Genomic DNA, 15,106 nt, shown 5'->3' with positions numbered 1-15,106 from the left:
GAGAAGACTGAGGTCTCCGGGAGCACGCGAGATGTCTCTCTAGACCCAGCGCGTGGTCTTCAGTCCGGCTTTTTTAACTAGGGAAGAGGGCAGCAGCAAGGGGAAGAATGGGAGGGGCCCTGCGCGCTGGCGGGCCTCCCATTGGCTCCTCTCTCTCCGCCCTCAGACCCCATTGGCCGCGGGTCGAGCGCACGGGCCGAGCACGCTGCCCCGCGATGCGCGGCGTTGGGCTGGAGGCGGCGGCGCAGCCAATGGGAGTGGCCCGCGGGGCAGGGCTGAGGGCTCTGGGTCTCCGGGCGCGGGCGAGTTGGTAAACAGATCCGGAGCGCGTGCCGGGCGCCAGCGCTGAGGCGAGCGCGCGGAGGCTGCGCGAAGGTGACCGCGGATCCTAGCTTCCTGCAGCCGGGTAAGGCTGCTGCCCGCCGGGCGCCGCGTGCCCTGGGCGCCGTCTGCCTGAGGCCAGAGCAGGGCTCACCTCCCGCTTGGGCCCTTCTTGCATCCTCAAGTGACAGAGCGGCTTCCCCTTTGCGAGTTTCATTTGCCCGGAGTTCCAGGCCACGGCGCCGTGGGCGCGCCTCAGAATGCAGGGTGGGCGCCTACGGCTGTCTGCTACCCCCGTTCCCACAGCCCATATCTGTCTCGGGGAGGGTGCGAAGGCTGCGTGCCGGAGCCTTGGGTCCTCGGAACTCGCCTAGCAGCCCTGGTGACCTGATGCCTTGTTTCTTGGTTGCCAGTACTGCTTTCTTGCCTCGCTTTCTTACGATGACATTTCTCTTCACGCCTAGACCCCTTTGCACTGTCTCAGGGGCGCTAATTGTCCCTGGCCCGAGGTTTGTGTCAGGATTTTGACGCCCTTGGCCCTAGCCAGCTGTTGGGTTTCACTGGTGAGGGTTTTGTATGAACATGGGACTGAGGGTCCTTTTTGGTTATGTTCTCCGCTGCCTTTTCTTTGGCCCGTCCTCCTGCAGCTTCAAACGCTGGGGATCTTGTCAATGGTCGTGCCTTTCCCCAGTGCCTGCCCCTCTGCCAAACGGAGGCCGGTCCTCCCATGGACCTTGTGGGATGGAGAATGCTGCTGGGGGGCAGGTCTGGATGCTGGAACTCTCCATTTGGATGACAGGTGCCAGTCCTCTGAAGGGTGAGCGGCTTCTGTGCAGCCTTTCATCCTAGGTAGGGCCTGCAGCCCATTGGGAAACTCGTCCATGCTCACTTGGGCCTTGGGTGTGCGTGACAGAAGACTGAAGAGTTGGACCTGCCAGGTCTAACTTGTTGTTAAAGGATTTGAGCGTGCAGGATGCCAGCTTACCAGTTGTTACGCTGGCAGGAGGGCCCATCTCTGGAGAAGGTACAAAGCGGGAGGAGGGGTGGGGAAACTGGTGATTCTCAGGGGAAACACCTTTATGATTGATGATGGCTTTGGGCATTTTCAACTTTGCAAATGATGCAGACAAAACAGGGTTATGATTTTGGACCTGACCTTGGACAACTCAAAGGAAAAGTGAATTAAGGTGGTCTGAATGCTTCCTGTGTGTCACATAAGCCAGGGTTTCTTAATTTTCAGCAGCATCCCTGGCCTCTATCCATTAGATGCTAGTAGTACCCCCCTCTTCTTCCCCCACTAGTTGTGACAACCAAAAATGTCTCCACACATTGCCAGATGTCTCCTGGAGGACTCAGTCAACCTTGATTGAGAACCACAGAGATAAAACTGTAAGAGTTCCCATGCTGCCAAAGGCCCCCCTGGGACCTGTCCATGAGTAGCTGAGAGGTTTAGGTAGCAGATAGCATTGTGCTCTCTGTCCCAAAACAATGATAGAAGCCATGTTGGTTGGGCTTCAAGGGAATTTCCTTACCCCCTGCTCCATACCTGGGGGATAGGGGTGAGATAGGAGGTTAGAAACCTATGGGCATTAGCTGTGCCTGCTGAATGCATGGCAGAGACTGAGTCCAGAATACAAAAGAAGCAGGGATGCATACTAAGTCGCTTCAGTCGTGTCCGACTCTTTTTGACCCTATGCACTGTAGCCTGCCAGGCTCCTCTGTCCATGGGATTCTCCAGGTAAGACTACTGGAATGGGTTGCCATGCCCTTCTCCAGGGGATCTTCCCAACCCAAGGATCCAGCCCAGGTCTGTTATGTCTCCTGCATTGGCAGGTGGGTTCTTTACCACTAGCGCCACCTGGGAAGCCCCAAAAGAAGTGGGAGACTTGTGGTTTCTGTCTTTGGGGTGTTTGCAAGACTGTGGGAGATATGCATGTAAAATAACCATGGGGTGTTTTGTAAACAGTGAGCAAAGAGGTTTAAGCTGTCAGTGGTGACTGAAAGGCCAATTCAGTTTTCCATAAGTGGCTTTTGCAAAGTGATACTTTGTTCATCCTCACTTATTTACTGAGACATCCCTTATGTCTTATGATGTGAGAGGGGGCTAGGCCCATGTCTGCAGAGAGAAAGTGTCTGCATTTCAAACATATATGTAGGTGTATTTACTTGTACCATGTACTCCTCCTGAAAGAGGCTACCCAGAAGTGTACTGGTGCAGAAGGGACACATGTACAATTTGTAGAGTGCTTTTCCAGTTGATCAAAGCATCAGAGACAATGTCGGCGACAATGAGCCATTTGTTTTTGCAGGGAAAGACACTTACTTCTGAGTCTAGAGTTTGTCTTCACTTTAACCCAGAATTTATGCCCCAAATTCCAAAGTCACAAACTGACGGGGATGCAGAAAAGTGAAGAAACAATGGTTATTGGACAGGAAAAACACCCCAAGTCCATACCGTGGATTTCCTTTTCTTGTCATTGATTGGTCCTATGGGGATGTATCAGGATTTTCCCATAACACTCCTTGGTTTGTTAGGGGGTCTTTTGGGTACCCTTTCTTGCCTGCAGAACAGAATCTGGACAGGGAGGTCAGTCTTCCTTTCTCAAAAAGAAGTTTAGAGAAGCTTATTATTGGGAAGCTCCAAACTCGGCAGGATGATTTTCCATCAAGAGCTGTGGACACTGAGTCATTATCTTTGTCAGTTGAAACAAGAGCTGTGTGCAAAATTAGACAGGAATATTTAGATAGAGAGTTGTCTTGATCTGACAGTGGCATCTGGAAATAGTTCCAGCATTCTTGCTAAACAACAGCCAGGAACTTGGGAGAGCCAGAGAAAGAAGAGCCTGTGGGAGGGGGGAATGTGAGGGTCCTGCTGCGTTAGGAGTTGCGCCCATGCAGGGAGAGGGGGTAGCGGGAGTGGGGTCAGCTGACTCTGAGGCAGGGTCAGAACCCTGAGAGGGGTGCGTCTGGGTGGGCTTCTCCCCACAATTTTCACACCTGAGTGGTCTGTTAATAAGCATGCTGTTCATTGTGGGGTTATAGGCTCCTGAGCTCTTGACCTTTTTGCTTTGAGGTCATGGGCCTATAGTATATTTAAAGTTGGAAATGACCCTAAAAAAATCTTTTTATTCTTCATACTTGGATATGATTTATTTTTTTTTCTTCTGTCCATGCAGAGAAGGATTCATGAGAAAGCTGAGGGTTTTTCTCTCAACTTGCCATTTCAGAGTATTGTAGATTCTCTTGTAGTGAATAGTGACTGAGTTCTTGTCTCCAGAGCCCTCAACTTGCTTTTTAAAACATTGTTCTGTTTCCTTCTGGGTGGAGGGAGAGGGGCTGCGTTTTGTCCAAACCTGGGAAATCATGTGTACCCTAAGGGTTGGTGCCCCTCCATGTCCTGCCCTGAAGAAAAGCCCTCTGTGACATTGTGGGTGAGCTTCCCAGGTGGCACTAGTGGTAAAGAATCCACCTGTCAATGCAGGAGATGTAAGAGACGTGGGTTCGATCCCTGGGTTGGGAAGATCCGCTGGAGGAGGGCATGGCAACCCACTCCAGTATCCTTGCCTGGAGTATCCCATGGACAGAGGAGCCTGGTTGCCTACAGCCCATGGGGTCGCAAAGAGTCGGACACAACTGAAGCATTTTAGCAGCAACAGCAGTAGCTGGTTATTTACTCATTGTTGAACAAGTATCAGTTGATTGTATTCCTTGAGTGTGGTATTGGGAATATACAACTGAACAGTTCTCTGGGTCCCTGGCCTCTGGGAATTGTAATAAGTGGTATGCAGATACCACCTAAGCACCCTCAGTGTGGTTTGAACTAGGGGCTCTGAGTGAGACCACTTCTGGCTAGTGACTCTTGGAGGAGAAGGCGTATTAACTGGGACACTGACGATGAGCAGGATTTTAGCAGAAAGAGGCAGGAGTGTAGAGGAGTGAGGGGCCAGTGCTTCCCAGACTCTATGCTAAAGGCCAGGTTTTATTTTTCCCCAATTTGCTGCAGACCAGTACTTTTGTAAAACACACTAAAAGTGTCATCAGTTCAGTTCAGTCGCTCATTCGTGTCCAATTCTTTGAGACCCCATGGACCGCAGCACGCTAGGCTTCCCTGTCCATCACCAACTCCTGGAGCTTACTCAAACTCATGTCCATCGAGTCGGTGATGCCATCCAACCATCTCATCCTCCGTTGTCCCCTTCTCCTCCCACCTTCAATCTTTCCCAGCATCAGGGTCTTTTCCAACGAGTCAGTTCTTCACATCATGGCCGTGCTAAATTGCTGTGAGGGTTTCTGAGTGCTTGTGCTTAGTCACTCAGTCGTGTCTGACTCTTTGTAGCCCCATGGACTCCTCTGTCTATGGGGATTCTCCAGGCAAGAATACTGGAGTCGGTTACCATGCCCTCCTCCAGGGAATCTTCCCAACCTAGGGATTGAACTCAGGTCTTCCACATTGCAAGTGAATTCTTGACCATCTGAGCCACCACCAGGGAAGCCCAAGAATGCTGAAGTGGGTAGCCTGTCCCTTCTCCAGGGGAACTCCCTGGTCCAGGAATCTAACTGGGGTCTCCTGCATTGCAGGCAGATTCTTTACCAGCTGAGCTACCAGGGAAGCCTTTCTAAGTGCTTCAGTTCAGTTCAGTTCAGTTCAGTCGCTCAGTCATGTCAGACTCTTTGCGACCCCATGAATTGCAGCATGCCAGGCCTCCCTGTCCATCACCATCTCCTGGAGTTCACTCAAACTCACATCCATCGAGTCGGTAGTGCCATCCAGCCATCTCATCCTCTGTAGTCCCCTTTTCCTCCTGCCCCCAATCCCTCCCAGCATCAGAGTCTTTTCCAATGAGTCAACTCTTTGCAGGAGGTGGCCAAAGTACTGGAGTTTCAGCTTTAGCATCATTCCTTCCAAAGAACACCGAGGGCCGATCTCCTTTAGAATGGACTGGTTGGATCTCCTTGCAGTCCAAGGGACTCTCAAGAGTCTTCTCCAACACCACAGTTCAAAAGCATCAGTGGCAAAGCGTCTGTCTACAATGTGAGAGACCTGGGTTCGATCCCTGGGTTGGGAAGATTCCCTGAAGAAGGAAATGGCAACCCACTCCAGTACTCTTGCCTTGAAAATCCCATGGACAGAGAAGCTGGGTGCAGGCTATCCATGGGGTCGCAAAGAGTTGGGCACGACTGAGCGACTTCACTTCAGCTTTCTTCACAGTCCAACTCTCACATCTATACATGACCACTGGAAAAACCATAGCCTTGACTAGACGGACCTTTGTTGGCAAAGTAATGTCTCTGCTTTTCAATATGCTATCTAGGTTGGTCATAACTTTCCTTCCAAGGAGTAAGCGTCTTTTAATTTCATGGCTGCAGTCACCATCTGCAGTGATTTTGGAGCCCAGAAAAATAAAGTCTGACACTGTTTCCACTGTTTCCCCATCTATTTCCCATGAAGTGATGGGACCAGATGCCATGATCTTCGTTTTCTGAATGTTGAGCTTTAAGCCAACTTTTTCACTCTCCACTTTCACTTTCATCAAGAGGCTTTTGAGTTCCTCTTCACTTTCTGCCATAAGGGTGGTGTCATCTGCATATCTGAGGTTATTGATATTTCTCCCGGTAATCTTGATTCTAGCTTGTGCTTCTTCCAGCCCAATGTTTCTCATGATGTACTCTGCATATAGGTTAAATGAGCAGGATGACAATATACAGCCTTGACATACTCCATTCCCTATTTGGAACCAGTCTGTTGTTCCATGTCCGGTTCTAACTGTTGCTTCCTGACCTGCATACACATTTCTCAAGAGGCAGATCAGGTGGTCTGGTATTCCCATCTCTCAGAATTTTCCACAGTTTATTGTGATCCACACAGTCAAAGGCTTTGGCATAGTCAGTAAAGCAGAAATAGATGTTTTTCTGGAACTCTCTTGCTTTTTCCATGATCCAGTGGATGTTGGCAATTTGATCTCTGCTTACTCCTGTTATTTCATCAAGGATGACACCTTTAGTCCCAGGACCATTCTTTGAGTGGCATCTGTCCAGGCAGTGGGCTCTTTGAGCAGAAGCCTTGGGGCCGGGGACTGCCTGGTGGGGGTGAGTGCAGCTTGGTAGGAGGGTTAGGAGTTGGAGGGGAGCGGTAGGGGGCTGGGCTAGGGAGTGGATGGGGTGAGTCCCTATTTCCTGTTGAAGTAGCCTGTGCGATCACCCTTAGGAATTTAGGATAGTCCACTAGTACTTCTGTTGTGGCATTTAATCTCAGCAGTGGGGTCAGGGGGCCAGGCAGGCTTGGCCTAGCCCTCCTACTTTTCAGCTGATAGTTCAGGCTGGAAAGCGCCCACAGCTCAGTTGCAGCCTGGGGGGCCCTGACAGAGAGGGAGGTGGCTCCGTGCCGTGGCATATGTGCAGTGGACGTGGGTATCCGAGGGTATTGGGCGGACTGTGCAGGACCGGGGGCTGTGGGGAGCGGGGGCGGCCTTCTGCTGTGGGAACCCAGGGTGCAGTGCTATTGGCTCTGTTGGGAGAGGGCTAACGAAGTGGATTCCTGTGCTGGGAGGTCTAGGAGCTGCGGCCTGAAGGGTGCCTGGGTTTCTGTGGGAGAGAAAGGATCCAAAGCTGAGGCCCGAGCAGGAAGGGGCAAAAGTGGATGCCGCTCTGGGGAGGGGAGGGCACTCAGTAGGCAAACTGTGCAGAATGGGGACTGGATTATGGTGGAGGGCTCAGGGTAGATGAAGGGGAGCCTAGTGAGGTGGCCTGTAAGAAGTGAGGGCGGCCTGAGTCCCAGGTGGCAGGCCTTGGGGAGGTGGAATGAAAGCGTAGATTCCAGAGAGTATAACTCTGTGCAGGTGGAATCTCTTAAGTGACTGCTTAACCCGGGCTGAGATGTCTAGTGAGGGGAGCACTGTTTGGGGTAGATGGTGGTGTCACTGCTGAAAACAGGGTCAGGGGAGGAGGACCTGGACTGGCGGAAGGAAGATGGTGATCGTTTTAGAAGCAAAGGGGTCGAGGTGCCTTGTGTGATTTTCCCCTGTATTCTTTTGTTATTAAGGTACAGTTTGCATACAGTAGGTTCACACTTTCTGGTGTGCAGTTGGGTGGTTTGGTAAATGCATAGAATCATGTAACCATTATCACAGTCAAGGTCTAGAACTGCTCCGTTCCCCCCACCCCCAGTTCCCTGGACCCCTTCATTGGTGTCCATAGGACTTGGAGGGAGAGATGTCATGTATGTATAACTGGTTTGGTTCTAGAATTGATTCAGTGGTTGGGTTGGCCTGCCCGGCCCCAGCTGGGAATGGCATGCACAGGCCTGAGGGAGCCACCAGCCCATGGGGAGGCTGAAGCCTGTTCCCAGGGGACAGTGTAGGGAGCCGGGTGGAGAGGCTGGGGACCAGGCCTGGGGACACCTGTGCTGTGAGGATGAGGAGCTGGTGAAAGAAGCTGAGCTGAGGGGCTGACAGAGTGACGGAAACCCAGGTCAAGATTTCCCGAGAGAGTGGGGCCAGCGGGAAAGGCTGGGGAGGATGGTGTTGGGGTGGCTTAGGTGGATGGAGCCATCAGGTAGCCATTGTGAGTGTCATGGTGTGGGGGGTGGTGGTGGAGAGCTTGGGGTCTGGGCCAGACAGCCTGTGCTGAGGGAGGAGGAAGGACAAGACGGGAGGTGCCCTCTGTCCCTGGAACGTTGGCAGAGGTGAGATGGAAGGAGAGACGGAATCAACAGGAGGTTTTTTCATATTTGGTGCATGAAAGCTGAGAGCAGGTTTGTGGGCTTGAGGGGGAAAGCTTTTGTGGAAGGAGAGAGTGAAGGCAAAACAAAAAATAGGTCAGAGACAAGGTCCTAGAGGAGGAGGGAGAGGGAAGAATTTCGGGATGGCAGTGCGGGGAGGAGATAGGATGAGGAGATAGGAGATAAGGGAAGCCGGGGGAGGGCTGAGGCCTGGACCAGGGCTTGAGGGCGAGCACAGCTGATTGCCTCTGTTTTAGGGAAGCAAGGGGTCAGCTAGATGTGAGTGAGGCCCTCTGCTTGGTGTGAGAGGGGAGGCTGGCCTGGGGTGGTGCTCAAAGGGGAAGTCAGGCTCCTGGCAGCTGCTGAGGAGGGCAGGAGGCGGGGGTGTGTGTGTGTGTGTGTGTGTGTGTAAGTGAGGCAGGAAAGTGTTTCCTGGTGTGTGTATGTGTGTGTGTGTGTAAGTGGGGCAGGAAAGTGTTTCCTGGTGTGTGTGTGTGTGTGTGTGTGTGTAAGTGGGGCAGGGAAGTGTTTCCTGGTTCTCTGAGAAGGGGCCCAAATCCCTTCCCTGCTCCCTGCCCCTCCTACTGGACTTTCCCAGAGGTGTTGCCTGAAAGAGGTTGTGGTCCCCACCTCTCCACCCCTGAGAAGCAAGTCTGCCCACCCCCGTACCCCCCATCCCACCCCACCCCTGCCACACACACACGCTTGCTGTTTTCACAGAGTGTCTAGAAGAGTTAGTACTTAGATTCTTTTGAGTGTGAAAATCTTTGTGTGTGTGTGTGTGTGCAAGGTCGCTTCAGTCATTTCCGATTCTTTGTGACCCCATGGACTGTAGTTGCCAGGCTCCTCTGTCCATGGGATTCTCTAGGCAAGAATACTGGAGTGGGTAGCCATGCCCTCCTCCAGGGGATCTTCCCTACTTCGGGATCAAACTCAGGTCTCTTATGCCTCCTGCATTGGCAAACAAGTTCTTTACCACTCACGCCACTTGGGAAGCCTGTGATTCTCTCTAGACCCTGTTAAATCCCAATTTTTAGCACAGCCCTGGGTCATACTGATCCGCTCAGGGGATAAAAGGCCATGACCTAATCTCAAATCTTGAGGTCATCTAGGTCAGTCTCAGCTTCTTATATGTGAGGAAACGAGGAAGCTCAGCCCAAGGGAGAGCAGGAGGGCCCGTTGTCACATGTGGCTGGTGCCCAGGGTGGGCTTCGAACCTGGGGCTGGCTGGCTGCCCTCGCGGACCGGGAGCCAGAGGGTTCCTGCCATCTGCTGGGCAAGATGTGAGGTCCTGGGGGTTGTTCACACACAGAACTTTTACATTAAACCCAGATCCTGGGGTTAAGCCTGGTTTGCTTTCTGCCTGGCACATTTTCTCTGTTTGGCACCAGGCCTGGCTCAGGGGAGGGTGAAGGTAAGAATAGGTTGCCCTGTGACCCACAAGTGGTTACTGTTTGACAGATTCTGGAGCAAACATCTCCCATCTGTGTGAGATCAAAAAAGCAGTTTGTGGCTCTTGCTCCCTGCTGTGTTTATAGCCAACGTTTGGTAAAGCTGAGGGCTGGGTACCACGTATGGGTCACGCCTGCTATGCCCCTGTTGCAGCCCACATGAACGCACTGTTAGTGGGCCAGACCTGCTCTCTTTTCCGTCTTCCCTCCCACTCTTCTTCTAAGGAGGGAGTGGGGCCGAATAGGGTATCCTGGGTGGACCACACCACTCGCTCCCCGTGTCTGCATGAGCATGGGAGCAGGCTCCCAAGTGTCCCCTTATGAACGTTGTTCTTCCTCGGTTTCCCCCTCTTCTGCCTGTTAAAACACTGGGGTGCTGATCCCACTGCTGTGTCCATGCCTCTGCATTGAGGTGGTTCACAGAGATTGTGGACAGAAAGCGTTTCCCAGGTGCTGAGCATCCCTGGTGTCACTTGAGTTGTGGGTTCAAAAGATGGAGCTTGGGAAGCTGGGGAGCCCCTGGGTGCCCGTGGGTATGACACTCCTGGTGAGGGTGTAGTGAAGTGCCAGCCCTCAGCAGGAGTCAGGGTCTGGGTAAGAGAGTCCCCTCTCCAGGAAGGCACCATGCAACCCCGGGAGATGGGATGGATACACCAAGAGTCATACAGGGCATGGCAAGAGGGACTTTAGAGGAAGAGAGGTGGCTTTAGGATGGAGCAGGGGACTGCTGTGGAGCGTCTTAATGTTTCATGAGGATGAGTAGGACTTTGGTAGAGGAAAGGGTGTTCTGGGGGAGGCAGAGGCAGCATGTGGAAGCAGGAAGACGTGTGAGTGTGTGTGTGTGTGGGGTGGGGGTATGTCTGTGTGTGTGTTGAGGATGAGCCATTCTGGCTGAAGCCCTGGTGTGGGGGAGATAGTGGGAAATAAGCACTGGAAAGATGTCTTGTGGTCCACAGTGAAGAACCTTGAGGGCCAGGCCTTAGTTCTTCCAGCAAAGAAGAGTGGAGGTCAGCGAGGAGGCAGCTGCCTCGCCCTCTGTCTGTCCTTTTCTCATTCTCTTCCTGCCTACAGTCATTTGTCTGGAGTTGTCCTTTGTAGGTTAACTCACTGGTTTTAAAAACTATTGGGGTTTTGTGTACACTTCCCTGGTGGCTCAGATGGTAAAGAATCCGCCCGCAATACAGGAGCTCTGGGTTCGATCCCTGGGTTGGGAAGATCCCCTGGAGGAGGGCATGGCACACCACTCCAGTACTCTTGCCTGGAGAATCGCCATGGGCAGAGAAGCCTGGTGAGCTACAGTCCATGGGGTCGCAAAGAGTCGGACACAACTGAGCGACTGAGCACATAGTGCCAAAGGGTTGCATCGGCTCTCCGTGGCAGGAGTCATTAATTTAACCTTTACACCAGTGATGTGCATAAGTGTCTGTGCCTGGCCTGCATGTGGTGTTTGGAGGTGCTGCTGATAAAGGTTGGTACATGGTAGGACTGGGGCCACATACCCAGTGGAGCGCATACCCAGCGTGGACCCAGTGTGAGGCTCCTGCCTCTTTCTCCCACTGTGTCTGAGATAGAACCAGGGTGGGATTGCTGGTGCTGAGAAGCCTGACACTCTCAGTCTTAGCTGAGGAACTTTCCAGTAAGGCAGTTTGGCCAGGTGGCCCTTGAGAGCCCAGCCAGCTCCTGGATTTTTATGACTCATAATTTTCTGCAACCAGTTGGACACTTTCCAAGGCGTGAATCTTGCTGTGTTTCCAGGAGAGTGACTACTGATTTAGAAACATGTTTCTGACTGGGGTGAAGTTTTCTTATTTGCTCTCACTTCCTAGGCCACAAGAGGAAAGGGCTGAGGGAGCCAGGGGTCAGGCAGGTGTAGATTGGCCAGCTCTTGAGAGTGTTGGGACGAGTTCTCTTTACCGTGTGGAGCTCTGCCTCATCAGCAAGTCGAGACCGTAATTCTGTACAGGGTTGTTGTGAGATGAAAGTGAAGTGAAGGTCGCTCAGTCATGTCTGAGTCTTGATGACCCCATAGACTGTAGCCCACCAGGCTCCTCTGTCCATGGGATTCTCCAGGCAAGAATACTGGAGTGGGTTGTCATGTCCTCCTCCAGGGGATCCTTCCGACCCAGGGATCCAACCCAGGTCTCCCACATTCCAGGCAGATTCTTTACCATCTGAACCACCAGGGAAGCCCTGGTTGTAAGATTAGGAGCAGCACAAAGTGACGCATGCATAAGGAGAATAATGACTGTTAGCTGTTCTTATTATTAATATTATTTAATTGAAATGTTTAATCTGCAGTGAACGTGTTTTAAAAGGTTAAGAATATAAGTGGTGACAGCGTTTTGAGGCTGGGGGCTCTTACTCGGAGGGTGCGGGGCCCCACGCTGTGCAGTGCCTGGTGTGTAACACAGGTGCTCCGTGGTGTTCTCAGTGTTGACCTGAGGCCGGTGGACAAGTGGGGCATGTTTATACTGAACGCAAGCAGGACTCTGTCATCGGGAGCAGGAATGTGTCTCAAGCGGCCCGTGGGACATGCCAGCACCCAGCACAGCACCGGGCACTAGCCAGCACTCAGTGCCGCTTGTGGAGTGACCACACGAAGTTATTTTAGAGGAATGATCTCGAAATTATTCTAGGATACAGCCCTTCTTCCCAACCCAGGAATCTACCTTTTAAAAAATAGCCATACATTAGTTTCCATTGTTGCTGTAAGAAATGACCACAAACTCAGGGACTTAAAACACTACAGATTGATTATCTTAATATTCTGGAGGTCAGAAGTCTGATGTGGGTCTCACCTGGCTAAGACCAAGGAGTCAGCAGACTCTCTGGGGGCCCAAGGACAGAGCCGCTCCCCTCCTCTTTCCAGCTTCTGAGAGCCGCCTGCCTCCCTTGGCCGAGTCTCTGTCTCCACAACTGCATCGCTCCAGCCTCTGCCTCTCTCACATCTCCCTCTTCTGACTTGGATCCTCCTGCCTTTCTCGTAAGGACCCCTGATTACACTGGGCCCAGGTGGATAGCCCCTTCCATCTCAAGTTCTTTAATTCATCACACCTGCAAAGTCCCTGTCACCACATGAGATAACTTAGTCACAGATTCTGGGGATTAGAACATGTGTGTTCATCTGTGTGAACATTTCTGGGTGGCCGTCATTCAGCCGGCCACAGCCACCCGCAGTATTTTGGCCAGATTTTAACACAACCGCGTAAATACCTGATTTTAGTTTAAGAGGAACTCCTCAACTACAGCACCAGGGTCCTTCCTCACCGCTGTGTGACCGTGCAGATGACACTGGTGTTTGTGTGGTCAAGGTCAGTCTGTGTGAATGTCGGGGGGAGTGGGGGTGGAAAGAGTCAGAGGTGTATGAGATGTGAGCCTCCCTCAAGAGGCTTGTTACTGAAAAGACTTCTATGTGCTAAAGGTAACTTACAAATGGGGCAGAATCTGACCAGAGCTGGATTGGTCAATCAATGGAAAGTGTTAAATTCAGAAGAGCTGAGAAAAAATGAGGGCCCAATTTAGACATATGTCCTTGAATATATTCAAGGAATGTTGAATATATTCGTACATTTCAAAGTACTTCTGTCTCTCTTATTTAGATTGGACTTAGGCCATCATTAGTATTCAGGTGAGGTTATAGGAAGCAGGTTCAGGGACCTGGAGCATCCTGGCTGGTCAGAGCAGAGCTGATGCCCAGGCCCAGAGGCTGGCATCATGCAGACAGTCTTCATGGCTGATGGGTGCATAGGTGAAATGCACAGGTGAAGGAGCAGGTGCGTGTGTGTGTGCGCGCATGCGTGTGTGTGCGTGCATGCGTGTGTGTGTGCATGCGTGTGTGTGTGCACTCGCGCACAGAGCTGATGCTCAGGCCCAGAGGCTGGCATCATGCATACATTCTGCATGGCTGATGGGTGCATAGGTGAAGTGCACAGGTGAAGGAGCAGGTGCGTGTGTGTGCGTGCGCATGCATGTGTGCGCATGCGTGTGTGTGTGCGCATGCGTGTGTGTGTGCACGCGTGCACAGAGCTGATGCTCAGGCCCAGAGACTGGCATCATGCATACAGTCTGCATGGCTGATGGGTGCATAGGTGAAGTGCACAGGTGAAGGAGCAGGTGCGTGTGTGTGCGTGCGCATGCATGTGTGCGCATGTGTGTGTGTGTGTGCATGCGTGTGTGTGTGTGCATGCGTTTGTGTGTGCACGCACGCACAGAGCTGATGCCCAGGCCCAGAGGCTGGCATCATGCATACAGTCTGCATGGCTGATGGGTGCATAGGTGAAGTGCACAGGTGAAGGAGCAGGTACATGCGTGCGTGTATGTGTCTGTGTGTGGTGGGGGTACATAGGTGTACGTAGAGATTGGATGGGAGGCCTGGGTCCTGACTTCAGCCTCCACCTTCAGGCTCAGGAGTTTGGGGCTTATTCTGTAGAAAACTAGGAGCCATTTGAGCCGAGGGTGAAATGTGATGCAAATGGCTTTGAGGATTAATCTGGCGGCAGATGGGCTGTAGGATGGAGCCAGGGAACTTGTGGGCGTCAGAGGGGTTTCCCTGCACTGTCCCTCCCTGAAAATACCTAGCGAAAGCCTCCCGTGCAGTTATCTTCTCTGAGAGTGGCATCGACCGTGCTGAGGATTACCAGTGGTAATTTTATCCTGCTTGTCCTGGGCACTGCATGCGGGCTGCCAGCACGCCAGACTGCCTTTCCTGAGTAATGCCTCACACCACAGCCATATAAGCCACACTGGTCCCCAGGAGAGGGTGAGTCTGCCCTCCCTGAGTCACATCTGGTACTGTACCCGGCCCGGCTGCTGGGAGTGTAAATCAGTAAGAGGGTTGTCCACACTGGTCTCATTCATGCTCGCCCTGGTCTCACCAAGTCCAGACCTCATTCCAGGGTGTCTGTGTGGTCTTAATAATAATGATCATCAGCTGGCAGGTTTTGAGCACCTTCTGTATGTGCCAGGCATTCGGGGTCCTAAGTACTATTATATGGATTATCTAACCCACTCCTCTTGAGAACAGATGAGGGAAACTGAGGTGCAAAGTTGAGCTTAAATGACTACTTAGGTCAGCAGCAGAGTCAGAATTTTAACCGGGAGCGCCCAACTCCAGAGCATCTTGACTGCTTCATCAGTATCACTTCCTGGACCAAATCTTTTTTAATCTTTTAAGCAGAATACATTGGTTTATAATCAGACAGTGAGACTGCACTCAGGACCCCATGCTTGGCATGTTGGTGTTTGTAATCAGTTACATTTGCTCCCCAGTAAGAGGAAAGGTCACCTGGGGCCCTCTGAGGTACCTACCTGTGCTCTGGAGCCCTGGGCCCGTGCAGGTCCATTCATGGCCTGAGTTTCTCTCTGGATTGTCATTAGAGGCTGGAACTACTCCTGCTGCTGCTTTTTCGATTCCCTCTCGCTGCCCCCAGCCCAGTGTCCACTTTGGGGCAACATACCAGGGAGTCCTAAGAATATCTTAATTTCCCAAAGGGTGAAGAATGGAGGCTTGCCATTGAGGATATCACTCTTTTGCTTGTTTTCTCCTTTTACCTGTTAAATGGTTGCCTGGTTCCTGAGCCGTGATAGATTCGAGTTCTAGCTCTTATTTTGACTTTGG

General features: G+C 52.0%; 1 protein-coding gene across 2 annotated transcripts in view; it reads left to right on the top strand.

Moving 5' to 3' along the window:
* The first annotated feature begins 249 nt into the window (after positions 1 to 249).
* The window catches only part of COQ8A (coenzyme Q8A), a 47,214-nt gene continuing 32,357 nt past the window's right edge, over positions 250 to 15,106 (top strand). For both annotated transcript variants that reach the window (XM_070385393.1, XM_070385392.1), the window contains exon 1: positions 250 to 406. The gene's annotated coding sequence lies outside the window, so the exon portion shown is untranslated. The remainder of the gene's footprint in view (positions 407 to 15,106) is intronic.

Source organism: Bos mutus, chromosome 16, assembly GCF_027580195.1.
Source record: "Bos mutus isolate GX-2022 chromosome 16, NWIPB_WYAK_1.1, whole genome shotgun sequence".
NCBI lineage: Eukaryota > Metazoa > Chordata > Mammalia > Artiodactyla > Bovidae > Bos > Bos mutus.
This window is presented reverse-complemented; position numbering and strand designations above follow the sequence as displayed.